Source organism: Pelmatolapia mariae, linkage group LG7 (assembly GCF_036321145.2).
Source record: "Pelmatolapia mariae isolate MD_Pm_ZW linkage group LG7, Pm_UMD_F_2, whole genome shotgun sequence".
Taxonomy (NCBI): domain Eukaryota; kingdom Metazoa; phylum Chordata; class Actinopteri; order Cichliformes; family Cichlidae; genus Pelmatolapia; species Pelmatolapia mariae.
Window position 1 is genome coordinate 46,706,778 of NC_086233.1, and position 27,348 is coordinate 46,734,125.

The window sequence follows — 27,348 nt, forward strand, 5'->3', positions numbered from 1 at the left end:
GCATCTTTAATGCCATCATGTTTTCCACAGCTTTGTATCAGCATGATACCAAAGTAATGTAACGTTCCGACTCAAATGAAACCCTCGCGACTCAGCCACATCCACTTAGAATTAAAAATAGCATAACAAACTTGCCAGGTGTGACAGTGGTAATTTTCATCCCTACTCCCTCAGCAGCAGGCTATGAGATGGGCTGTGTGGAGGAAGATACCAAGGCGAGACAAAGCACCCATCTCCCTCAACGGAAAGTTCCCCGCAGTGGTTTAAGCTGGTCTGCTTGCAGAGCAGTTCACAAATAAAGTGGTCATGTGGGGTGTACTTTTACCACTATAACAATCATGACACTTTGTTAGCACATGCTGTCTTTTAGCCCATGCCAACAACCGAACATACCATGCAGTCAGTTCTTGAGAAAATGTTTTCCTCAATGCTGCTGCACACTTTCACTGGTTTTCCCCCCACTCCTGCCCATTCTGCTCTTTCTCTGTCCTCACCTTTTAAACATTGTGACTCTTCTTTCTCCTCTCTGTGCTCAGAGCATAAGAGGAATGTGATGAATATTGTAAACACACTCACATTCCTGAAGGAGCTAAATTATTTGCATAGGGAGGGAGCTTCCTTTTTATTACTGAGTTAAGTGGTTTTGTTCAGGATGTTCTGCAGAAGAACTGAGATAGCCCATCTCCTTTTGAGGGCGAGAGAGCAGAGGAGGAGAAGACTGATGTGATATGATGTATTCAGAGCTAAGCGAACACTTGAAAAAGTTAGCCCAGAGGAAATCATGATCTGCACTGCTGTTCAAAGGGCATTTTTTGGGAACGAGTGTGGTATTGGCTGTCAGCGTCATCGCATGGATGAAGGCTGAACTCGGTGATGGATAGAGAACACAGATGTTTGCCTCGGTTTCTCCCTCCTCTCACCAGCTTCCCCTGTGGCACCTGAGCTGACTGGTTGAAACTGACACATAGTATCACAGAGGCTACTGATGTGCCTGCTTACTGGAAGCAAGTCAACCAACCCACCTATTTAGGCCGCTGGCAAAGGTTAACAACCACTGAGTCATTTTGCCTGACAGCCCAGAGGAGGGTATCTGAAAATTTATCACAAGTGATGAGATTCATGGGTCACCTTGATTTATCTTAGCAAATGTGTTCACTTCACAGGTTTTGTATTGGCAGGAGAAAAGTGAGCAGCAATTTCATTTTTATTTTTTGCTTTGGTGCATATTGCTATGAAAAAAGTAAACACTTTAGGTCGTGCCTGCTTCAGTCAGCTGGAACGTGAAAGGTCCACCTCCCTAGCCATTACGATGAAAAGACAAGTCATATCTCTCAGACTTTTAACACATCGAAGTTGAGACGATGCTTAATTCCGCACAAATTGAGCTGGCTGTGCAGGATTTATCGGCCCATTGATAGATCTTTGTCGAGGAGATCTAGGTTTAAAAGAGGCTTGCAGAAACCTCTGAATAAAAAAAACTATGTAGAGCTACTTATACCACCTGTAATGCATTTTCACTGCACTTTTTGTTCTTGGCTGAGAGTTACTCTATGTGGAGTGCCATTTAATCCTAGCCGAGGCACCAGAGACTACAATTCATTTTTATCCAAGTGAGTCATTTCACAGTTAATCCTCAAACTGACCAATTTCCTCCTGCCAAGATCATTTTTAATTATCACCTCTGCTTTACAGCTAAAATGACGTCCTGCTGGTTTATGTTAATATGGTTGAGTGCAGGCCCTCTTTTTTTTTTTTTTTTTTTTTTTTTTTTTCTTTGGTTTTTGTTTTATTTTTTTTGATCAGGTACACTGGGCGATTAATTAGGAAGAACTGAATGTGAGTCTCAGCCAGAAACGGTGGGTGACAGATGCGTAAGGGGTCACTGCACTGGCAGCAGCTGCAGATGAAGGTCACACCAACCTGAGAGGGACGTGGGGGACCGTAATGTGGCAAACTGAGGAAGACATAGAGGAATGGTGTGTGCCAGTGTAACTTTGTTAAAGAGATGAATGATCTGTCTGAATCTAAGGAACCCACCTGGAGAGCCTTTATAAAAAAAAATACACAAACTTCTTCTTAATGAATTGGGCTTTTAAAAGAATTTGAAATTGGGCACATGTTTAAAAACATTATTTTTGTTACCAACAGTGTAAAAGTTGTTACTCAGATAAAGTAATGTAGTACACTTTATAGCTTAAAAAGAGTACTGTATCACTTTATTATATTGCTTTTACTTAATTAATATTGTTTGACATTTTGTAATGAACCACTTTATATATAGTCAAATCTCAAATATGCCCACCTTAGGAAGTGCTCAAGGTCATCTTACAACACAAAATCAACACCAAGAACAATAACGAGAGATTTAAAAGACAGGAATAACATGATTGTAGAACAAGACAGTTGTAGCTGATATGCTGATGAAAACAGATGGGTTCTGAGCTGTGATTTGAACCTGTGTCAACGAATCAAGCTGATGAGGGTGAAGTGGTAATAATTTTCAAAGACGAGGTACAGCACAAGGGCTCCGGCACCTGTGGTGATAATTTCCAAGCAAGTAGGAGTCAGGAGAGCAGCTGAAGCTGAGTGTAGGGCACAGGAAGGGGTATAAGGGTGAAGGACGCTTGAAAGATATGAGGGTCCCAAGTCATTGAGAGCTTTAAAAGTGAAGCAGAGTCTTGCTCCAGATACACTTGAGTAATGGGGATGCAATGAAGCTGGATGAGAATACGTGTGACGTGGTGAGCAGACTTGGTGTGGGTGACGACTCTGTACCATTTGGAGCCGATTAAGGAGCTTTTTTGGGAGGGAACAGAGAGAATGGTCTTACAGGAATCCAAACTGGAGGTGACCAGGGAGTGGTCCAGGAGTTGTGCTGTGTTGAGAAGAAAAAAAGTGACTAGTTGTTTATGTCCTAGCCATAGCTTGCTCAGTGCTGTCGCTTAGTTTTCCTTTCTGACAACACATTTAAAGTAAGGTGCATCCACTGCACACCACTCTCTCGCACAAACTAAGAGGATTGTTACATAAGCCTGCATAAAAAGTGAAGTCTAACAATTATGCAGATAACGTAATTGATTTTAATTCATAACTTTAATTAATAACTGTGATTATTGAATTTAGGAACTGTATGTGTGTTGAATGTGTCATATTGTCGCATTAAGAAAAAACATTATTACAATTATGCGCTACTGCATAATGTGTTGGCAACACCAGCTAGTGACATTAATACCGAACTAATAGATTAAATAATATGAAAAGTATTTGAATTAAAAATAAAATATTATAAATAAATACACATTTTATTGTCTGTTTTTTCAGATCACAAGCAACTCTTGTTTGTACATTTTAGAAACATAAGTATGCAATAGTGGAATAAATTCCCCCCCCCCCCCCAAAAAAAAACATGGCATGTTGCAACTTCTTAAAAAATAATAATGAACTTAATTAAAATTTTGATTATCGCTGAAGGGTTAAAACAGGAATGTCTATAGGTATGAGCACTAAAATAGTATGAGAAACCATATGCTGCCCTTATTATCTCTGGCGTCTGCTGAAAACCTGCTGGCAGATGGAAGTGGACATGGGGGTGGCAGCACTGCTGGAGGTTGGGTGTCTGTCCCTCGGTTGTCTGTTTCAGTCAAAATATGGAAAGAGGAGATGTTCCAAATACCTGTGCTTGTTAGTGTGAAGCTTGCAGGCCTTCTTTAACGCTTACTTGCCGCTGGCGGTTATGTCATTTGAAATTACGATATAGTGCTAAACGAACAAAATAAAAAATATGATGGCGCGACCACATATCATTGTGCATCTTCCTATAAAATGTAGCATACTCACCAGAACGTTACATAAATACAGGCCATTGCATATATGTCTATACATCTTCTGCACTATCTAGGTCTAAATTCATAACCTTTTTCACAAAGGGCTGATGTGATGGAGGATACTGTAGGAGCAAGGTTATCTGCCTTTATTACATTTCATTTTGAAATGGTATTATGAAAATTAAATTCTTTTTTGGTCAGTATCATGTCCTTGTCTCTGTTAAATGAGGTGGGTATCTTGGCCTTTCAGCTGCCTATGATCCAAGAGGGACCTATTAAAATCTGTTCATACAGCAATTGTGAAAGTTGCTGTGAATCTAGTTAAATGCCACTGGCTCTGTTGCTTCTCATCTGTAAACTGACAGACCGTTTTACTGTGGTAGCGGTCTCAGCAACAGCGGTAATAATGCTGCCAAAGATACTGCTGTAACCTTAGAGACTGACATTTTTTTTGTAGTGACCATTGGGTATTCAAATCTGTGTGTGATAGTCTGTGGTGTGATTTTCTAAGGTAATCCTTTTTATTTTATTTTATTTTATTGATCTGCCTGGGGAAATTAGCTACCCAGTGCAGCAGCAAAACAATTCTGTGGGGGAAAAAGATGAGTAGAATACAAGCAGCAAAACAAATGAAAAAAAACAACTTTTTTTTAAATAGTTTGGATTTTTAGAGCGCATCACCATGAGTCAGGTCTTTACCTTGGTTTTGACCTTGTCACATTGAGGCATGCTGGTGGACTAAAGTCAGACCTGCGGCAGTATGCGCTCCCGCCACTGGCTCTGTATATCATCACCTCCCGTCTGTTTGGTGAATGTATACAGGAACCACAGTTGTTCCACATCAGCCAACCGTGACCCATACGTTGGATCAGTTTAGAAGTACCCACTGCGATCACGTTTACAATTTCCTGTTAACACCTCATCTCTCTTAGTTCTCTTTATTAGCAGTCTCTATCTGTTCTCTTGCTCTCTATAACTTTTTTTCCCCCTCCCGTCAGATCGTATTTTTTTCAACTCTATTCTTTGTCTTCTCTTCGTCGGTGTGTCTGTAGTGTACGTGGTTATTAATCCTGGTGCTTCAAACCTGCCTGGGGCTCGGAGCTGTCTTCTGAAATGCAGATCTGTGGAGGTGTCATCATAGCTCTATGTCTTGGGTGTCTTCGCTTGCCCCCCAGCCTCGCTCTCCTATTCACACAGCCATGATGACATGCATTATTCCTCACTGACTCATCTGGGCAGCCTCAAAACTTCCCAGTTTTTGCCCTCCCCCCTCCCCCCCCTCCCCGAACTTATTCAGCAAAAAAAAAAAAAAGAGGACGTTGTTAGCTATTTTATGCTGGTGTCGGCATATCCCGTGAAGTGGTATCCGTTTCCTAATTTCTTGTTGTGCAATATACAGTTAGTCAGACATATGATGGTCACGCAAATAAATTTGTTTTGCATGGTTTATTTTTGTGCTGTGACACAACGTCTCCCAGTCTTGACAGATCATTGTTTACGCTGCATTTTCGCCCTCTGAAGGAAATGATAGGGCTCGGAGAAATGACATCAGAGCAGTAGCCACATATCCTTGTAAGAATGCCTAAATATTTACAAGCCCTCATAACACACTAACCTACCATTCAGCCTCCGATACGTTCAGCATGAGCGTTTTTAAACTCAGTCCTGCGGTTACTTCCATCTGCTGTAACTACGTCTATTCCACATCCCTCTTGAGCTTATCCCACGTCAAGTCCCTCAATGAAGCTGGGCTCTTTAATTACAGTCATTAGCCAGAGTAGATCTGCTGCTGGGGTTACAGAACCTTACTACCAAGACCCTTGTCTCTTTCCTTGTTACACACTGAAACAACCTAATGCTGCTCTCTAGTGCGTTCTCCAAAAACAAGCTGCAGTCACACTGTTTACAAAAAACATTCAGCCAGATTGGATCCCCAAATCACACAAGTCTCACCAGGAAAGATCCCCCCCCCCCTTTTACTCCTGTCCTCTTTCATTTGGATATGGAGGAGAAGAGTGCAAAATTCCTGTAACAGATGGACGTGAGGTGGGGTGTAAGAGTCGCGGTCGCTTGTTTACTTGTAGACTGGTGCCGACTGCTACCACGATCAGGCCCAAGTAGTCATTTAGCTACCGCTCTAGATCTCAGTAAGGATCGCTCTGTAGTCGTCCTTGTTTAAATCAGCAGCACACAACCGTTGACATGTCTCTCCATCTCTCTTAGCCACAGTTTTTTTTTTCTTATTATATTTTTATCCAGGTTCTGTTCTGTTTCATTCCCACTCCCTGTTTCTGTGAGCTGTCAGGATGTCATCGAGCATTCCTCTGTGTCCTTTGTTTAATTAGTAGTACGGAGTTGGTAATGGAAAAAAACAAAGTCACGTACTCATCCCCACAGGGTTACTATGGATCTCTCCACCTTCAGATGTACAGAAAACAAAACATTGTGTCTCCTGAGCATGTTCAAACTATGCATCTGTTCTCCACATGAGATATAAACAAACGAGTCCTAATCGCTGAAAACCAGTGAGATTATTAAATGTGGTATAATTAAAAGTCTATTTCTTACTCTCAGGATGCTTAAGCTTTGTAAAAAGATGCACCACTAAAAAAAACTCCCAAACATCCTACCCCTGTCCAGTTCCTCATTTTATGCCTGCTCCACAGCCTTGTGATAGAACACAGTCCTTTTGCACCTCATGTTGGTTAATTCTGATGCTGATAACAGAGCACAGCCTAAGCTAGACCCTGTATTTTAGTGTATTATTCGGAGAAGCAGACCACCCTTGGTGCTCAGACAAATAAAAATCCCATTTCCTCTCTTTCCATTGGTAGTATTAAGAGCTGAGGATTGTGCTGTTGCCTGAGTGCCAATGAAAAAGCCACTCAGTGTGTGAGCAGTTAAAGCCCTCTCGGCACAGCAAGGATTGAGGCCTTCCTTCTGTATGCATCACCCCAGCCAGCTTGATCGATTCACTGTTTGCTCTGTCTTGTCTAAGTGCGAGCTCACACTGCCCACGGAAAATAATTCAGTCTTTGACCAGGGCTGCCTTCCTCCCCCTAGGCTCGCCCAGCACACACACATCCGCACACATGCACAAATGTATACATGTATAGTGAGTCCACACACAGTCTGTCTTTCAGCCTCGGGGAGCCGGGCAGCCCAAGCATGGATCCATGAATTCCTCATAACACAATCTGTTGGCTGATCAATAATTCAATTCTATCTGTGAGCAAGCATGTCTGGATCCAATCTCACCTGCACCTCCCTTGGCCTTCCCTTAACAAGGTGGGTGCCGTGTCCTTGAGCTGGGCTCGGCTTATGTCTGTGTGGGTCCGTGTGCTCCTGTGTGTGCTGATTAGCTGGGCAGGCTTTCGTTAGTTCTCAGGCAGCGGTTGTTCTAGTTCATCGTTGTGTATCCGCTTCCTCTGTGCATGGGCGCACACGCGCAAGAGCCCTTGGCCATAGTGGATTACAGACCGTTCATTATTTCAACGTCGCTTGTGTCTTTGTGTGTCAATGTGAAACTGCCCAACTGTTAGCAAAGCTGATGTGTTTGTATGTGTGTGTGTGTGTTTGTCTGAGCTTATGCATGATCTGTCTTTCCCTCCAGGCGGCTAGACAAATCAAAGACATGGATCTCATTAAAAGGTATAGAGCCCGCGGAGAGGTCAGCGGCTAAGTTCTCTGATTAGTTGGATCCGGCGGGCTGCCTGGGTGCTGTGTTTGGCAGCAGGGGAGTCGGGAGGGGGGGACCCTCTCATTGACATGCCTCTCATCCTTCTCCAAGCCCACACCTGGCAGGTGCTGTGCTCAACAGTTTCTCAATGCAGGCCTCAGCCTCATCTGACAGGGTCAAGGACAATCCACAAGGGCACGGATTTACCCCCGGCTCCCATCGCCTGGCCCTCGCTATCTTGCCTACTTTCCATCATGGCCTGATGGGTTGCCTAATTCCAGTTCTGTTTTTATCCTTCTTTGAGTGTTTTATCAAAGGCCACATTGAGTTTCCATCCCAGTGACGACCTCTCTCGCTTCATATCAGGCCGCACCAATAGCCCGACTAGCAGCTTTCTGGGTCGTTAGTAACTTGTTCCAGGGCCCCGTCTCCTATCAAAGCCAGCGACCATGAACTAGGGATGACTTTGAGCCAAGGGCAAAGTGTGCACGTGTGTGTAGCTTTGAGTTAGAGGGACGGGACGGGATGTGTCTGAAGGTTGCCTGATTTTTAGACACTTTCTTCCCTCGCTCTGAATGGCCTCTCTCTTTACTCTTGCTGTCTCGTCCCCTGTGTGCCTCTCAGTTTAATGTGCTTCCAGATAAAACAACAGCAGCAAACTTCCTCTTTGTTTCTGGCGCTCCTTCTCTTCCTGATAACCACGCTATCTAAAAGTAGGCCCTGGCAGCACTCTCTGTCTATTCACTTCACCCCGCTCTACCCCCCCTCACCTTACCTACCTCTCTCCCACTGTATTGTATGTAATCAGTAGATGGGGTGGTGTTTTTTTTGTGGGTTTTTTTTTCTTCTGTCTCTCTTTCTTTTTCTTCCACTTTTCTTTTCTGGTCTGCCAAAGGAGGGGGTGCGTGCAATTGCGGATGAAGGGGACCGGTGCGTATCTGCTGACTGTCACTTCCATTAAGTGTGCTGTCCTCAACTGCCTCCCCTATTTGCCCAGTACCAGCTCTAAGTAAGCCCCTTTTGTTCAGTGTCCAACCTTTGTAATCCACAAGCCCTTCAGCCCTAAACTTTTCCTACACAAGGATTTAGTAAGGATTTGGAGCATTTTTTAAAAGTTTTTTTTTTTTTTTTAATATAAATAACATCACAGTCGTCCACACACTGTCTCTCTTTTCCCATTCTCTCGCTCTCTGTCTCTCTCAGGCTCAATATGTTAATAAAACTTGACATTTATTGGAGAAAACAAATAAAAGTCCTCGGTTTGGGGATTGTCTCGTATAAAAACTGCACTCCCGTTTTTGTGTTTGTGTTTACATATCAATGAAGTTCCCCAATCCCCGGACAACAGCGCACTGTCAAAAAAAACAAAAAAATGAGGGCCTCGAAGGAACTTGGGTTTAACGCCGTGCAAGTGCCTCCTCTAAAGGGCAGTGCCACGCCTCTGGTTGTCATTGTCTGTTTACCAGAATAATCAGTGTTTTAATTAAGAAAACTCAGTTCAGAATATCAATTATAGTTTTCCTTTATCTGCAGTCATGTCACACCAAGGAACAATTATGACTGATTGTGAGCTTCTATTGTGTTTGGCTGAGGATAATTACTTACTTTTTGCTTATAAATCATGTTTTTTAATAAATATCTTCCAGTCCTCGGCTCTGCTCTCATTTGCAATTTCTTGTACTATTTAATACTAATGAGTGTTTTTATGCTTTTTCCTTCCCTTAAAGCACAAGTTTGGGAGAGTCAGCGAGTCTGTCTTGAGTGCGTTCTATTTTGGCGAGAAGGCAGCGTGCTTGTGTTCAGAGCCTCAGGGTCCTGCTAGAGTTTTCTCTCAGTTTCGTCCTCGTACAGGCATGCTCCTCGCTCTGGTATGACAAACATCTCCAAGATGCTCTCTCAAGCTCTAGCTGAGCCTTGATCGAACACAGTCACCACCCCTCGTGCATGTATTCATACGTCATTCAGTTACACTTTCCTTACACAATCACATTCAAACTGCCCTGCTTGCTTTCTGTTTAGCTTTCTCTAGCTGTTAAAACACCTTCACACAAACATTCTCTCGGCTGTCCTGTGAGTCTGAGAATGCCAGGCTCCGGGGTTCCTCTTTGTCTCTGTCCGAGGTAATGGTTGCGACCCTCTTGTCTGTTTTTGCGGTCTGATGGAGTGTGCACTCTTCTCCGGAGGGATGCCATCAGCCCGCAGTCACACCGTCATCACTGTTTGCCTTCCGTAGCAGGCGATGGAGCTTCTCCCCGTCTCTTCTCTTTTCTGTTTTGTCTGTTATTTCTTTCCTATCTGACTGAAACAATTCGTGCGTTTTCAGTTCTTCCCCATGTTTGGAAGCAGTTTGTCACACTTTATCGTCTCTGAGACACAACTAGGGTATGGTTCTTTTCCAGTTACTGCAGAGTGGTTTGAATTTGCCAGTTGGCCCCGTCCAGAGTGGGTAAAGGGTGCAGTGGAACCAATTATAGCAATGGGTTTTGCGCGCAGTAAGTGTAGCATGGTTGTAGTGGGTGTGATGGGTTTTTAATGGGAGTGAACCTCAGTCACAGATGTAAAGGCTTGTTGTTTTTTGTGATTGCAATGGTCAGTGTGTAATAGGTATATACCGCCAGAGCACAGTCTACTTGAATCTGTGACTGATTGTTGAGATCAAGCAACACTCTAAGCCAGATGGTTTCTCACCAGTGATTTTAAATCACTTGTTTGTTCCGCTGATTTATAATTGAAATGAGAGCATTATTGGCAAGAATTTTGCAAAAAAAACAGAATGAAAGGTCTGTGCTGTTGAGGTTAAGTGCCTGTTCCTCCTTCTGTTAGTAACACTGCTCTCAAGCTTTGTGTGGTAGTTATATCTGAGCACTGAGTGGAAAAAGAGAATTAAATAACCTGCGTTTTTATTTTCCTCACTCATAATTGATGCGCTAATTGTGTACTTATTCTCAGTGGGGGTTGTAAGCAAAAAAAAAAAAAAAAGTCATTGTTAGGATGTTATCTTTTGAGTAATGAAAGTGTCCCTTCTCCAGAGCCTGTGTCTATGTGTTTCTTGCTAGGGGCTGTATGGTAAATGATATGGCTAGGGCCATTAGCGAGATCGTTGTCTGTTCATACTGCTGGCTCCCCCTGATAACTAAAGAGTTTTCTGCTTATTAACCGTACTGTCATATGCTCCTTTGTAAGGATGCATATTAGTCTTAATGCATTCTGGGACATTAAAATTCTTGCCTGCAGAAAACGTTGAACCACAAGAGGCTTGATCGGCTAAGAAATGAATGAGAGAATGCCAGTTCAGTAGTTTTTGCTTAGCTCAGTGTAGACTATCGAAGAAGTGATTTGTATTCGTGCTGCCTTGTGGTCCCCTTACTCCGTTTGCACTAGCCAATCTGGACAGAGGGTTGTTATCAGCAGGCCTGAATGAAACAGCTGCCTTGCACTCCTCACCACGGCTCTGTTCAAGTCCTTCTACGCCTTTGAAAATGTCAGGTTCTGCCCGTTGTGTCAGACACACTGCTTGCTAATGGCTCCTGGCTCTGATCCAACCTTATCCCACATTCTGAACCTGGCTTTGGTTGCATCAGTCCCCTCACACAACTAGGAGACTTACCTGGATCATGACAGTCTCTGCTGGGGGAAAAGGCTTTCCACAGTGGTTGAGGCATTCAGAGAATAAGCCCAAACTCATGGATGGATCTTAGAGGGGATGGCTAACACCTGCCACTGCTAACACGCTAATATTTAGCGATGAGAGGGGTGGGGGGATGTTCAGCAATGCCCTACGGGTAAGCCACAACGGATTTTTCACTTCACAAACCTGCCTAGTCACATTGAAATGGTTTTTCCTACTGTTTTGTCTCTGCCCTCTCCCTGCCCTTGACTCTGCGAGCTACTGTTGAAATCAAGTGCACGTACGGGCTTGTCAGCTCCGTGTGCCTGCTAGCAGTTAGCCCAAGTAGATCACCCTTATCTGTGATGTCACTTGCTTCCTCCCCTGTCCATGCATGTCTGAGCCAGGTCATAAGCCACCTCTACCCCCTCCCTAAACCTGTCTGTTTGGTTGTAATGCAGCCTAAGCCTTGTGTTGAGAAGGGCATTAACCTATATTTGTGGGCATGGGCGCTTTGTCATCCAGACTTGCGAATGGCTGCTCCAGATGGGTGATTAGTCACTACTCTGTGTGTGTGTGTGTGTGTGTGTGTGTGTGTGTGTGTGTGTGTGTGTGTTTGTTGAGCGTGCAGAAGAATCGCTGATGTGTGTATGTGACCTAAGATAGGTTTGATTACAAGGGGATGAGACCGACAGCCTAAATGAAGATGAAACGCAGGTGCTTGCATCGCTTCATGTCATGCGCTTCTGTACGTGTACTCGTGCACGAATATGTGACTGTGTGTTTATCATCTAATGGCTCCACCCTAGCCCAATACAACCTCCCCCCTCCGCTCTCGTCCCCTCTCCTCCCCAAGCGCACATCCCCAGTGCAATCTCATCACTACCTCTGACTCGGCTAGCCAGGCTTCCATCAGCAGTTTGGAGTGCAGCTCTTATGCCTGTAGGCTGCTGTAATGATAGCTTTTGCAAAGAAAAAAATAAATAAAATAAGCCCAGATGTTTGCTCACAAAGTATGAGAATGAAAAGTGGAGAGGAGGAGGAGAAGGATGAAAGCATCACCAGCCTTCTATTGTACAGCTGCAGTCTCATACAACTCATAGAGCAGACCTAACAAAAGCAAGAACACGTGCACTATGAAAGATTAATTGGTTGCTGTTAGCTCTCTCATCATCACCTGCAGTAGAAAAGGTAGGGAATACAGAAAAAATGTCTTGCCTGGTGCCGGAGAAGGTAATAAGCCACGGGGGGGGGGGGGGGCTTTTTCTCTTTCTGGCCGCCGCCTGACAAAAAAGGGGAGAAAAAAAGTTTCTGAAGTCGAACATGCCAAAATTAGAAATTGAAGCTAAGGTTGCTTTGCGTTCACCTGGTGTAGTTAGCTGGATGACAGTCTCATCAGCTGGAAATGATTACAGGGTAGACATATTTAACAGCCTATTTAGATATTGTGTACGTGCGCATGCATGCTTGTATAAGTGTGCTTACAAGTGTGCAAATGTGTTACATTGTGGGTGTGTGGTACACCACTGTCCAGGCACATCTGCCTGGCTTTAATTAGTTTTGGCTGGCACAGGGACCAACCAGTCTCTCTGGTGTTTAATAACAGCCCAGACAGTAGGCATTTATCAAGGTCTGAATACAGCTGAAGGATCATTTGGCCAAATAACTTTAAAGTGATTATATTCTTTTTATTTTCTGAAGCTGCTTGCAGAGAAGTTCCTGTTTTGTCTTTTCTTCCCTGCATGCCAGGGTTTGTTGAAACACAAATTGTCTCTGCTGTGCATATTTTGGATCTCTTTCGGTCTTCATCTATTTTCCCCTTTCCTCTCTTCTCAATTTTTTTTTCTTTTTTGGTTGGTCACTGTATTAATATGTTATGTCTCTGACCCACATTTCCAGGCCTTTCAGTTCTTTCAGGCTTCTTCCTCTCCCTCACTCCTCCTGCTTTTTTGATCAGAGCCATCGCAGTAAAAAAAGTCTCCCAACTCAAAGAAAGATAAGAGATTGTGTTTCACTGTCTCCTCAGTCAGAATGGGTAAGTGGTGTTTGGGAGCAAACAGAACATTTCTTTGCTATTTTCCCCGACTCCTGAATACAGTGGTTTCTAATCAGGACTGGAGACTTTTGCCGATGAATCAATAAGAGCCGACAGACACCCTTTCTTCCCTTAACGCAGTTTTCTTTACCCCCCTCTCCAGCCCTTCAATTTTGTGACTGTTACCTGATGTGACTTATTTGTCAGCCCTCCTCCCAGTTCTTCACTTTCCATCTACTTTCCCCAGCCACCTGATCCCTCTCTCCCTCCTTTTGTTGCGATAGTGCCAACAAAACCGGGCAGAGGACACTGTTTTCCCCCTCACACGCACACAATAGAGTCTGAAGAGACAGAAACTTAACGGAGCAGAGCCAAGGCACATGCAGGTGCAGCTTCTCCTCCTGCCTGAGGGATAGCTGTCAAGGTCTCTTCATCCCAGCACTTTTTTTAATGTCATTCCCACAGTGGCCTTCGTATGTCTTACTCGGGTCAAGATAAGCACTCTTACAGGACAGGGTGGTCCCAAGAGGCATAGCGCCCACAGGGGGCATCCCTGCAGCTGTTGCTCTTCATCAGTTTGCATCTTCTATGTGTTGGAAATATATGTATATTGTTTTTGTTATTATCTCTGACTTACTACAAGGGCAAGTTCCCCATAAGGGATAATAAAGATTTCTACTATTACTGTAATATATTGCATGCCAGAAGGTGCCTGCAAAAAATATGGTGACGAATTCAAAAGCAGCGGGAGCAGCAGCTAACGTTGCCCTGGAGCTCCACTTGCAAGTTGAGTGAATGCAAATGGAGGGATTTTTGTTTTGTTTTGTTTTTTTAAGTAAAGCAAAGACTTCCCTAGCTGTAATAGTCTGCATTCCTACCACAATGCTGCATAGTCTGATATTGCCTCATTCAGCAACGCACCAACTTCCTTTTTGGGCGGGATTGGCTGTCTGATTCCTTGCTCTGTCGGCTCACTGAGGGAGATTGCTTTGATTTTGGGGCAGACTTGACCAGATTAAATAGAGTCGGTCCAGACCGCGTGGACGGATGGCTCCAAGCCATGTTCTCATTTGTGTTTCTCATTGTGGCTTGCATTTCCCCTCCATTTTTTTTGTTCTCTCCCCTTCCCTTTGTTTGCCTTGTGCTTCTGCTCAGTATCTGGCCAACGATTGATAAGACCCAATCCCTGACAATGCTTGGCACGCGACGCAGGATCGGTGGCAGTGGCGCTCATGCATTGTGGCGAGCATGTGTCTGTTCGGGCTTTAGGAAGGAGATGGGATGCGTCTCACGTCATTGTTTATCTACCTTTCCACTTCCAGATGGCACTCAGCAGAAAGAATGTGGTTCTTGACACACACCCTCTTTCCATGCCTCTCTTGTTCCCGTTGCTCGGTCCCATCCTCCATCTCTCCCGTGGCTCACTCTGTTGTTTTGGAGTTGGTTTCAGGTCCAGAACACGCAGCGTGAGGTGAGGGGAGGAGGCGGTGAGAGAGCCAGGAAGGCAGACAGGAACTTGAGAGGAAGCCATAGAAAGTCAGGTGGTAGTCTAAGTACGTGTTAAGACTTGGTGTGAGAGCATATGTGCTAGTAATTATACCTCTGAGACTGCGGCACTTGATGAGTATTTGTGAATCTGAATCACAATAAAAAAGTGATTCAGATTCAGTATGACAACATATTTGAAACACATTTGAGACTTTTTTTCCCCCTGCGAGTCATTGAATCATAAAAAAATCGAGTCTCGGGCAACCACTGAGTCGGCTAGCCCCAGTCCTCTTGGTTGTCTGGATTGATGGACGGTCAATTCTAGCAGCGGGGGATAATCACAGCGTGTCAGCCTCCACCGATCCAAACTCTTATCTCTGTCTGCCCACTGCCAGCATGCCGCAAATGACCACAGGGACACACATTTTCTCTTTATTGTTCCAAAAACCCCAAGGGAGAGAATGTGTTTTTACCTACTGAATGCAGCCTTTGCAGCCCTGTGCGACTGTATCCTCCACTGGATGAACACATTCACCTGGAGTGCACCTTTGCCACACGGGCATTTGCCTCCCAGTTTTGGAAGTGAATGCACTTATCTCAAGGCAGTGCTGTCAGAAGTTTATTTTTTCTTTTTTTCTTTTTCTTTCATTTTTACCTGCTGACTTTTCAGAGGAATTATGCACTGTCTGAAGTGGCTGACGATAAGCCTTTTCGTTTCCGGTCTGAATCTTCCATTGTAACACGTCAGTAGTATCAGTTTGAGCTCTGGCATTGTCCCACGGCACTATAAGGCACTTTTTAAAAATCTTTTAAAGTCCCCCTGCCTTCACCATCAAGCATGATCAAATAAGATTATCTCTCCTGAGTGTTTATCACAACAATGGACTTGAACGAAAGTCCTTTTTCTCGCATCCGCCCTGCCGCCCGAAGGTCTTTTGTGGGGTTATTTTTCCCCAAGCGAGCGGTGCTAATTGTGGCCTAATGGCAAGCTGTTATAGCTTAGAGTGGTAAAAAGCAGTCAGTTGGTGAGGCTTGCTCCCTTTCCTGTGCAGGCTGATTACGCTGTCTAGTTAATGCACCCTCCTTAGATACAAATGGAGGGTGGTTATTGCATCAGAAGAGACAGTCAGCCTGTCAAAATCGCCCTCTCTAACAGACAAGAGAGGGAGATAAAGAGAGATGGAAAGGAGTGAGAGAGAAAATATTCTGGAGAGCCAATTTCACTGAGGGGATAGAAGCGTGGTAGTGCAATTATGAAATATAGCTTTCTGTTTCAATAATGACCTTTTTCTCTGCAGGCTATATATAGACCAGTGTAAATGATTTAGAGAGTGATCTACACTGTCCTATACGTGATGACCTATGGATCCCTGCAGAGAGTTCAGACAGTTTCTGGTGAAAGGTTCAGTCTTGCTGGTACCAAGTTGAGTGAAAATTGAAGCAAGAAGGCAGTCAAAGGCTATAGACACGCTTTCTTTTAGTTGTTGCCCTTGTGTTGCCGTTAGTCACTTCCAGTTTCCTGCACTTGGTATGTATGTGTGGGAGTTAACGCCTGTGTGTTTCTGCTGGAATTCCACAGAAAGAAACAGTGTCGCTGTCATGTGGGTTGTTTTTCTTTTTTTGCCATAATTAATCACCAGGGCATCACATGATTGTTTCAGCCCAAGTTTCATTTGAAAAAAACAAAACAAAAACGGTGCCCCTTAGGACAACTTCTGTTTCAAGTCACAAATAAAAGCCCAGTGAAACAAGGCCTCAGCGCTGCTGCCAGTTGTGCAAAACACCCACACTGGATGCTTTGCTGCGTGCTGTGCATCTGTCTGGATAGATACTCAGAGGTGTTACAAACCAGCTACTCCAACAGTAGCTATGTCAAAGTTGGGGGAGAAAAATGGGGTCATGAACTGATCTGGCTGTAGTGGATTGGTAAGGGACTGTGTACCAGAAAACAGATGCTTCTGTAAAAACACTAAGCTGTTTATGCTTAATCAATCAAAGCTATTGCAGTGAATAGAAAAACACTGAATAGAAACAAGTTTGTGTAACTATAAGCACATTAAAGATTATTTGTCTTAAAGTCTGCTTTGTACCAACCAGAAGTACACTCCTGAAAAGCCTTCCTACCTCGCATTTACACAAAAATTAACTCTTGGGTTCAATTATAGACCAAGAAAAAATCCATTTAGGCTTGGAACAAATTGTCTGTAGATTATATTTGATTATTAATCAATTTATTCCTTACGTATTCTAATGCATTTTCTGGTGATAAGCCTTTTAACTCCTTATTTTGAAACCTATGATAACATGTTAATGGTCAGGATGAATTCTGGTGTCCCATTGCATGATAACGCTTCTTTTTTTTAAATAACCATCAGCCCGGCGCCGGTTCCATTTTACAAGCGCTCTTTAAATGACTGTAACTCCATTACTGTTTCTGCTAGAGACAAAATCCAAATGGTTTCGCAAAGAAGAGAAGATCAGCTTTAAAGGGACATTCTGCGTTTCACGGTAGCACAAAGGCTTCACAAGGCACTGCTGACTGAACACAGAAAACAAAAAATCAGCTCCGCCTAGATGTTACCATGTGCGCTTCATATTACCATAACTCCTCAACCATTTTCGGGTAGAGAGAACATTCAAATAGTTCCTGAAAGATGAGAATTATTTTGCAATTTTAACAGCCAAAGTTACAAAGTAATTCCTGGCAGCCTGCATGATACTTGGGTGATAAAGGGACAAGGTGCCTATCTGAAGGTCATAGCAGGCACATACCTCATGAATGTATATGAATTTATATCATGGTACACTGCCAGATTTACTTTAGTATGAATATCCTTTTGCCAGCCACTTTATTAAGTACACTTGTTCAAATGCTTGTTAATGGAAATATCTAATAAATCATATGGCAGCAACTTGACATATAGACATGGTCAAGACAACCTGCTGAAGCTCAGACTGAGCATCGGAATAGGGTTGGTATGGTTGTTGGTGCCAGATGGGCTGATCTGAGCACATCAGAAACTGCTGATATACTGGGATTTTCCCACACAACCATTTCGACGGTTTACATGAAATGGTCCAAAAAGAGAAAATATCCAGTGAGCAGTTGTTCTCATGGCAAAAATGCTTCATTGATGCCAGAGGTCAAGGGAAAATGGGCAGACTGTTTTGAACTAATAGGAAGGCAACAGTAACAACCAAAGTATGCATAAGAGTATCTCTGTATGCACAACATGTTGAACCTTGAAGCGTAAGGGCTACAGCAGCAGAAGACCACACCGGGTGCTGCTCCATTCAGGTGAGAACAGGAAACTGAGACTATAGTTTGTACGGGTTCATCAAAACCGGGCAGTAGAAGATTGGAAAAAAGTTGGCCGGTCTGATGAGTATGCACTTCTATGTGACACTCGGATGGAAGATTCAGAAACTGACATAAACAACATACAAGGTCAGGACGGATCTACGCTTTTATGTGTACCTTTAGGGCCCCTAGGAACAACTGAGGTTTGCTTAAATGCCACAGCATGATTGAGTATGATTGCTGATGATGTCCAATCCTTTATGACAACAGTGTACCAGCAGGATAACATGCCATGCTACAAAGCTCAAATCATCTCAACTTTCTGTTTTTGAACATAACATTGAGTTCTTGTAGTCCAATGTCCTCATCATTCATCAAATCTCAGTCCAGTAGAGCACTTTTGGGATGTGCTGGAGCCGAGGATTTGCATCATGAATGTATGGCTGACACATCCACAGCAACTCCACGATGCTGTTGTGTAAAAACGGAAATCTGAAAGGAATGTTTCCAGCACCTTGTTGAACCCATGCCACAAAGACTTGAGGCAGTTCTAGAGTCATTGGTATACTTAATATTTACATAAAAACAAAGTTTGGATTTACACAGTTTGATTTATACGCACTCATATGTACCACAGCATTATACCATGAGTTAGGGAAACACCCCTGTGGTGCCAGTGTACAGCCATACCTGACTCTATTCTCATATTATAATGATTGCACGCTAAAACGTGGCTGGATGCAACACCAGCAGACAGCATCATAGCACAGCTACTGATGCTTCACATTAAGGCCTTCATGAGCAGTGAATCACCTCTGGACTGAGCCCTGTGAAGTGACTAAAGATCTGCCAATACAGGGAGGATCGAGGGTAGGACAAAGAAGACACAACTCTGTGGCTACCACACAGCTGCATCTGATCAATACCTCGTTGGGAGGTTGTAAAGGAAGTAATGAGGTAGTGCATAAGCTGTCAGTCAGTATGTTTTTGTTAGGTTCTTATGAGCGTCTGATGTGAGTAAGCACCTAATAACTAGGCAGGCTGGTTGAATGTAGAGCACCTTTGACATCTTCTAACATCTGGCTGTCTTCCAGTAATCTCTTTTCATTTTTCCCACCTCATTGAGAACTAGGCAAGCAATGCTATCGCTGGACCATTTACTGAGTATGATCCAACATCTGTCTTGCTCATGTCTCTTGTTTTGGCATTAAACCCCCCCTCCTTCCCTTGTCTCGTCTCCGTCTTTCACCCCCTCTGGTAGCCGTCACAGCCGCTGAACGATTTCCTCTCACTGGGAGGCTCCTCCGAGTCACTGTGGCAGTGTCAGATGAGGCTCCTATTTAAGCTCATTAAATGTTTCCAAGAGAATAGGAAATCAATGGTGCATACCGTTGCGCGAGAACTTTTCTCTTAATTTAATTTCCCCTCCCCCTTATCTGTTTGCACATCTCTCTCTCTCCTTCTTTTTCTCCTATCATTCACGCTTGTTCTTTCCAACTTGTCGTTCTCCTTTAAGCCGTGGATGTGGAGGTGGGCGAGGTGGGGAGGAGGGAGAGCAGAAACGGTTGCCTTCAGAAACTATTTCGGACTTGTATCTGTGACAGGCACCGTGGTGTGAAGCTGTCCAGACTTTTCAGTGTTGTTTAGCACGCTCGCCGCACGAAGCACAATCAGCCTGAAAGTTTTGCGCATAGTGACCCGACCTGGGGTTTTTAAGCTTTGCTTTCAGGCCGTGCTGTTAAGGGAACAGGTTGCAACCAACCAGAGCAGAATGTTGCATTGAAAACATGTGGCGCAGTGACGTGTGGCTCGAGATGACCCCCGCCCCTCCCGGTTTAAAAATCCTCCCACCTCACACTTGCCTCCTTCCTATTTTGAGTTTTATTCGTCATCTCATCTATTTTGTCCATCTGTTTAGTTTGCTTGTAACAAGTTTTTCTTCAATTTAGGCAGGCAAATTAATGTGTGTGTGCACGCTTGTAAATCCTTGTGAGTACATGTCTGGCAGGGCTTTGTGCCGTTTGAAACTATGCCTGCGGGCTGGGCCCACACCTTCTCTGGATCTCCTGTAATTGCTCTTTTGGGGCCTTGTCTCTGGCTCTGAGCCCGTCTCCATCACTCTCTCTCTCTCTCTCTCTTTCTCCCTTGCTCTTTGGCCTCCTCCCTTTTTTTTTTTTTTTTTTTTGCCCTCAGTTCCACTTTTCTCCCCCTCCATGGCTCATTATGGCTGATCCCCACCTGCCCAATCTGGGAATTGTCTGTCTGCCTGCACGCACGCATGCACAACACACACGCACACAAACACATGCACAACCACAGCAACTCAGCAGTTTTTAGAGCTGCCTGTCGCTTCGTTGGTTTGTGTGCTATCTGCTATAAAACAGCTTTGCTAATACTGTTTGGCCAAGAAGTGGAAACAATAGTGCTGTCACATTTTTTTTTCTCCTCTTCTCTTTGTGAAAACAGACAGTTTCTCGTCTTTGCTGTGGCTGTCAGAGCACCATTTTTCATAAAGCCCTGGCCCTTCAACCTTAGCGTCTGCTTTTGTATACCGTAGCCTCAACCACATGCTCCTAACCACAGGCCTCCTCCATTTCCATTTCAGCCCTCCCTTCAGCCTGTCACCCAGCAGCCCCTCCATGCCTATTCCCAGGCTAGGGGGCTTACTTTGAAGGATAATGGATGTGGCCAGTTGCAGCTGCTCAGCAGCAGGGCACTATCATAGGAGTTATCTAAGGGCCTGAGAGTGGCCGGTGATGAATGGCTGGGAGCTCTGTGTCTCCAGCGATCAATAAGCCACTAGCACCCAGATGAGCTAGATGCCCCTTCACTCTCCGCTTCCCCCTCTATCTACACATATATCTCCTGCTCATAATCTCCCACTATGTTTTGTGAACTTTTCCCTCCAATTCATGGCTTGAATTGGGCCATTGATCTTTTATCCTTGGCTTGTTTTAAATAAAGGGCCAGTATCTTCTCTCCACCCAAGCATGCAAGCTCTCCGACAGCAGTTATTGCTACACTAGCGGCAAAGCTCACAAACATTACTTTAGACGGATCGAAGGCCCGTAATCTGAGAGGGAAAACAGAGAAAATGAAGGGGAGCGTGTATGAAGCTGCTGTCCCGCCCCCACCCAATCTGTAGAACTGCTGTGGTTTTCATTGCAAGGCTGATGCAAACAGAGGTCCCATGTGGATGTACACATTTGTAATGCAGGCAAACACAAACACACCCGCATACACCAAACAGTCTTTCTGTCAGGGCTCATTGAGCACAACCTGTCCCAAAGCACCTCAGAAAGCCTCATCCACCCTCTCTGAATTGTCTCAGTGTTGTGCGCACACTTATACGATGCCTCTTCAGACAACCAAAGTGTGTAAATTTTTATTTCCACTGCAGAACAACAGGTGTGTCATAGTTACTGTCTGTGTTAGTTTTTGATCTTCTTTTTTTCGTTTTTTCCCCCCACATTGCTGGTGAGAGATTTCCAATGAAAAGAGACAACTGGAAATCTCTCTTTCTCTTTGTCTTTCTTTTTTCTCACCTCCAGGGACTTTGAATAGTCTGTATCCTCTTTCTTCTTCTAACACTACGCTCTCCTTCTCTCCTCGAACTCCAATCCTACCTCTGATTTGCTGTTGTCTCTGTCACAAAGAGCAGATTCTCAACTTAGTAATTGCATGTCTGCTCGCCACCACACCTGTTGCTGTCAAGTCAGTAGTGTGGGAAAGAGGGGGAGAGCTGCACCCTCTGGCCTCTATAGCCCTGACTCTCTACCCCACCATCACCACCTTTGTTGCAGGTGTAAGCCCACAGGGACACGGGAGTGTGATTCGGCCAATGTGTACACGTGTGGTATGGTGTGCTCTGATTGTGTTTATCTGTAACCTTGAGCGTCACCTCTAGGTGTGCGTGTTTGTGCAAATGCATGTGTGTATCTCCTCAAACCTGGCCCCTGCTGACAGTTTACTCTCTCACCTGCTAATCCTCTCCACCTCCTCTCCTCTCTTCCTTTATCCAGAGCCCAGGCCCTTAATGAAGCTGGGGGTCAGCGGTGGTGTGCGGCTAATTGGCCAAGTTTGCCCGGGGCTCCGGCAGCCTGTGATTGAAGTGTCCAGCAAGCACCGACTGTGCAGTCACTGCTGCACCCTACTCTGTTTCGCTTCAACAGCCAAGACAGTCGCTGCACCCCTGTCGGCCTCTCCCTAGTGAGTAGCACCCGAGGTCATTTTATTTTCTCACTGCACAATACTCCTTTCCAGTCTCCTACGCTCTTGTGCTAATTTTGTGCAAAGAAGATTTCTTTACCTATTTTATGGATCACCAGCTCTGCAATGTTATAACTTGTACTGTGGAATGTTTAGATAAAGATTTAAGTTTCTGTCTCTGTGTCCTATGCCTCTGTATTTCTTTTAAATTATTATTATTATTACTAGACTTTCATTCCCACACTTTATCCCAGCATTTTCTTGGCTTGCGTGACCCTCACACTCTTTGTCCTCATTTGCCACAGTGGGATTTAGGCAATTACCACGGTCCCCCATTGGCTAGCAGCCTGAAGAAAGGAAAAAAAAACAATCCTCCAGGCCCAGCTCTGGCCAAGCTGTAGCTCAGTGTTCTGAGTTAACAGGAGGGGATGGAGTAATGGAATGGAGGTATTTCTAATTAGTTGAACCTCCTACTTCTCTTCGTTAAGGCCTTCCTGACTCCCGGTTGTTTGGCTGTCAATAGCAGAGGTAGAATAGCAGAGGTAGGAAGTGGTAGTGAGCTCAATGGTAAAGTCTGAGCAGACAGGAGGTACAGGACACAGAGAAGGCACTAAGGCAACAACTCTGCTACCCAGGCAGGCAGTTGTCCATCTCACCTGGGAGATACGCAGGCAGTGCTTAGCCACAGTACACCATTGAAAAGATCTTTTCTTTCTTGTCGTGCTTATAGAAGCAGAACATTGCTGACCAGTAAATGGTTAACGCTGCGTGTTTGTGTCAGGAAACAATGGTCCAATTATAAGTCAAGTCTTAGCCTACTAGTTGGGAGAAGTTCTAGTCTGTCAAATCTTTATTTGCACACCAGTAGGTTTCCGTGCTTGTTTATTAAAGAACGCAAGTGATTAGATCTGCTCCGAGGCTTCATTAAATGAAGCTCCCAGTAATTATCTACACTCACAATAGTTTTGTGTAGACAGCTGTAAAAACTAAATGTTTTCACATTTAATTTAAGCACAGAAAAAGGACCGTTGTTACCACTCGTCTGATGACGTGAATGAAAGGGTGAGCAATATGAACATGTGATCTCATGAGGCATATTTCATCACTTCTTCTGAAACCGTTCCTGGATTTACTTTAAATCCCAAAGCTGCCACCAAGCCTCGGGACTTGCAGGTTTCTTAGGGTGTTACACTTGTCCATCTGTGGAGTGCTTAACGTGACAGATGACTCCATTTCTCACTCATCTTCTCCCTAATCAGCTGTTTTTTTTCTTAGGTCATAATTCTTGTGCTCCACTTTCCCTTGCAGCATGCCTGCCAGCCTACCCGCTGGTGTTAAAGATAAACAAAATATGGCTCATTTGAAATATAGGCTACACCAGGTGGTTGTTTGGCCTGTGCTGAATGATTAGAAGTTTGGTGGAGCTATGGCTTTCATCAAAGTGCTACAGTTGTGACTCCAAATAGATCACATTAAACAGGCACACTTTTCTGTTTTTTAATTTTTCTTTGCTGTTTTTCGTTTTGATCCTTTGTTGTTGACTCAGTTTGTCTCACATCCCAAAAGATGGCGTGAATGTTATGGTAATGACATGCTTTTTGGTATCCATAAGGATTAGGAGGTGCCAGTCATTTCTCCCATGAGGCTTTGCCTTGTCACAACCCTGGAGCAAAGACATACTTGGGGGATGAATGAATTAGGATGCACTTGAACAATCTCTCTATTTTTTTGTTGTCTTTTGCAATGTTGTGGGTGGGTCCCATAGTTTTTTTTTCTCTCTCTTGTGTGTCACTGCCCCCCCTTTTTCCTTCTCCATTAAATTTTGATACTTTGAACGTTACTAAAGTAGTTTTGCACTCTTAGTTTTGCATGCTTGACTTGCTCCTTGTTTACCGTGTAAAATGTGCTATTTTTGAAGTATAATAGCAAAAATAAGTAAACAAGACCATTTAACTAGTAGTAATACATTTGACACCTAATATTTCAAAGAGGAGGCTCATAGAAGATATTGTTTTCTAAAAAGGCTCCACGTTTGTTTAGAATTTTGCTGATGGCGATACCCAAGCCGTGGCACTTTTGAAGTTGGTTCAGGTTAATCAAGTGAGGAGAAAGCTGTCCAACATCAAAAGTCCTTTCTATGATACTCAAAATGACTCTGAGTTTAAGTATGCATCCCCAGAAATGAGAGTGAATAATTCATTTGTCATGCTAAATCAAAGTGATGATCCTAACTTTAATGCCTGTGATCTATTGAAATTGTCACAGTGGTTTGTCAGATGACAATGTTTCATGTAATCTGAAGCCAACTGCTATGATTAGGTCATAGCAGGGTAAAAATCTTCAGGCCTCTGCGGTCAGCACAGAGAACAGTCATTCCTGCTTTGTTTTCTCTGCAGTAGCAAATGTATAATGCAGGTCGAGCCTTTAGAAAATTTTCATTACCAAAAAAAAAATGTCACAGCATTGCAGGTGTATACTAACGCCTTTTAACGCTGCGCAGAAATGGTTTAAAAAGCCTGCTAACGTGCTCCAGGCATCACCAGAAGCCAACATACCCCCTCATCACCAGCCTAGGTTGGGTTTTCTCCACGGAAAATGGCAAATGTCATGTCCTTGTGGTACAAAAATAATATAAAATACCTTCTCCCTGACTCATCACTCCTGCCCCTCCTCCTGCAAGTTCGCCCCAACTCCAACATGGTACTGCAGCCCTCCATTTCCACTGCCTCCTGTGAATATCCAAGCTGTCGAGGCTGACTGGGCTGAGCGTTTTCTTGCCAGGGCACAGTTGGACCAGATCCGGCCTCCGGGCCACATATACCGCACCACTCCAGCCCCTGCAAACAAGGCCTGCCCTGTGCAGCTGTCATCTAAATGCTAAGCGCTTTGGATCGCCACGGCCGATTCCTTTTGTACATACTTACTTGTTTTTTTTGTTCAGTTTCTTTGTGACTACTTGCTTTCTTGGAACACGATAGCTTTACATTTTTTACAGCTTGCTGAGCATGAACTTCTATTTGTGTTCATTTTGTGAAAAATACTGAATTTCAATGAGAGTGGGAGTATTTTTCTTTTTTAATAACAAGGTATACAGTTGCAGAAATCTGTATAGATGCTGCAGATGCTCTTTGTCTATTTTAAGGATTGTGAGCTTTTACTCAAAGGCAGGTTATTAAGCAACAGACTGTTATCTTTCAGATGATTGTATATGACCTAATCATTGCATCTGCATCCTCTGGAGGATTAAAAAAATGTGGTTGTCAGGCTTTATATATGTATTGTGAACCAAGCCCATTTTAAGGGGAGGCAAGTTGAGAGACAGATTCCAGATGAGCCTCTCAAACAGTTTCATGTCAAATCCACAGACATACAAATCTCCACAATGATCTGCCAAGTTTCTGCTGAATTCACTGGAGCAGGAATAGCAGAATTTCACACCCCAGCACTGAGCCCCCGCTCCCCTCCTCTCAGCCATCACTGGGCGCTGCTTGGCAGCAGAGGGTGATGGGAAACATCTGTGAAATTTGCTGTGTGTGTGTGGATGGTTGAATACACTCACCAGATAAAGAATTTTGTTTTTATGTTGGGTTTTTTTCTTTTTTTTGAGACATCTTTTGTATAGCATCAGGTGAGCACATTCTTTTTTTTTTTTTCTTTTTTTTTTTATTAAACAAACCTCACGGTGGAATAAATGTAGATGCAACAGGCAAACTGTTTCAGTAGTTAAATGGCTCAAGGGATAATCTTTTAGAATTGTTCAGATAAGCGAGCAGGAGCAAGTGAGGAAAAGAAGAGATGGTTATGCACTTCCTTCGCAGCTAAATTACTTCCTGTGGATGACAAAAAGGAAGGAAAGGCAGCCCCCTATTGGCTTCATTTTCTATTTTTACACAGCTTTCAATACTAATGATGCTGTGTTTGCACGCTGACTAGTATATTATCTAGAAAAAAAGAAAGAAAGAAGAAAAAAAAACTCTGAGAGAATGATTCAGCTGATCCTCTGGATGCTCCTCTGCAGCTGCCAGCGATGTGACTGCTCAGAGTCACTGAAGTCTCTTTTATTTGGGTGTGCTGTGCTATATAAATAATGAAATGGAGCCCGTAATTGGTGGTTCTTGGTAATTAGGACCAAGCTGTCAGCTAGCGAAGTTGCCTCAGTCTGATGGCGCTGTAGCTAGGGCAGTAATTACTATTATCTTTGGGGGCTGTTGACACAACAGTAATCCCATTCTCGTTGTAAGGATAGTGGGGCCTATGTTTTCTGTCCCTATTTTAAGAGGTCTGTCCGTAATAATGCCACAGACTCAAATTTTCAGGTATCTGCATTAATGCTCGTCAACACCAAACCATGGGTGCTAATGGAGAGGAAGACCTCTCTCCTTAAGTTTGCTGCTTGGTGACTATGTGTGAAGAGCTTGTCCATATTTTCATTAGTCAAACAGTTTGACTTTTCCCTTCGAGCGGTGTGACGCCCAACCATAAACAGCATTATCAACCATCTCAGCAGGTTTTCTAATACCCCTGTAATCCTGTCATTTCATTCATGGATACCGCTGGGGTTATACCGGGCTTGGAACGTATCTGCCCGCCTGTCTCTGCTCCTCTGTGTGAGAGATTGGATTCCCCAACTCCCCCTCCTGCTTCGTCTTGCCACACACAAACACACATGTTCGTGCCCCAATGTTCGCTCATCTCTTGTCATATCCTCACAGTGTAAATGGGCTGGTCAGACATGATGAGATATATAGGGTACAGGGCAATGGCAACAACGTGCCCTGTGTGTAGGGTTTTTTTCCTAGTAGCAGATAATAACTTGCCCTTGATAAAGTGAAGTTCTGTTCATCTGACTCAAGACTTACAAGCACAGCATTTACCACATGAGATGAAGAAAGTGAATGTCTTAAAAAAAAGGGGGGGGGGGGGGTACCCAGGTGACATTTTCTTTTCCCTGCCGTGTTGTAAACTAATGAACCTGCTGGAGACTTACATTGACTATATGCAAGAAAGGGTGGAGTGTGATTATTGCGTGAGTGAAAAAGAGCAGTGAGGGTGAGCAAAGGGCAGAGGAGCTGCTGTTTCCGCGTATACAGTAACACGCAAATTGCGTCGTGTCTGAATTAAACATGTGGCACCTCATTGCTTGAGGCGTGATGGACATTCAAACATATTGCAAGGCAGAGAAAATGGCTTTTTAAGTAGGCTATT

At 43.9% G+C, this 27,348-nt stretch overlaps 1 protein-coding gene across 2 annotated transcripts in view; it reads left to right on the forward strand.

Moving 5' to 3' along the window:
* Positions 1–27,348, forward strand: part of LOC134631209 (plexin-B2-like) — a 129,848-nt gene that overhangs the window by 4,994 nt on the left and 97,506 nt on the right. Inside the window, exon 2 of one of the 2 annotated variants that reach the window (XM_063479310.1) lies at positions 21,957–22,143. The exons of the other annotated variant lie outside the window; for it this stretch is intronic. The gene's annotated coding sequence lies outside the window, so the exon portion shown is untranslated. The remainder of the gene's footprint in view (positions 1–21,956; positions 22,144–27,348) is intronic. 2 annotated transcript variants of the gene reach the window in all.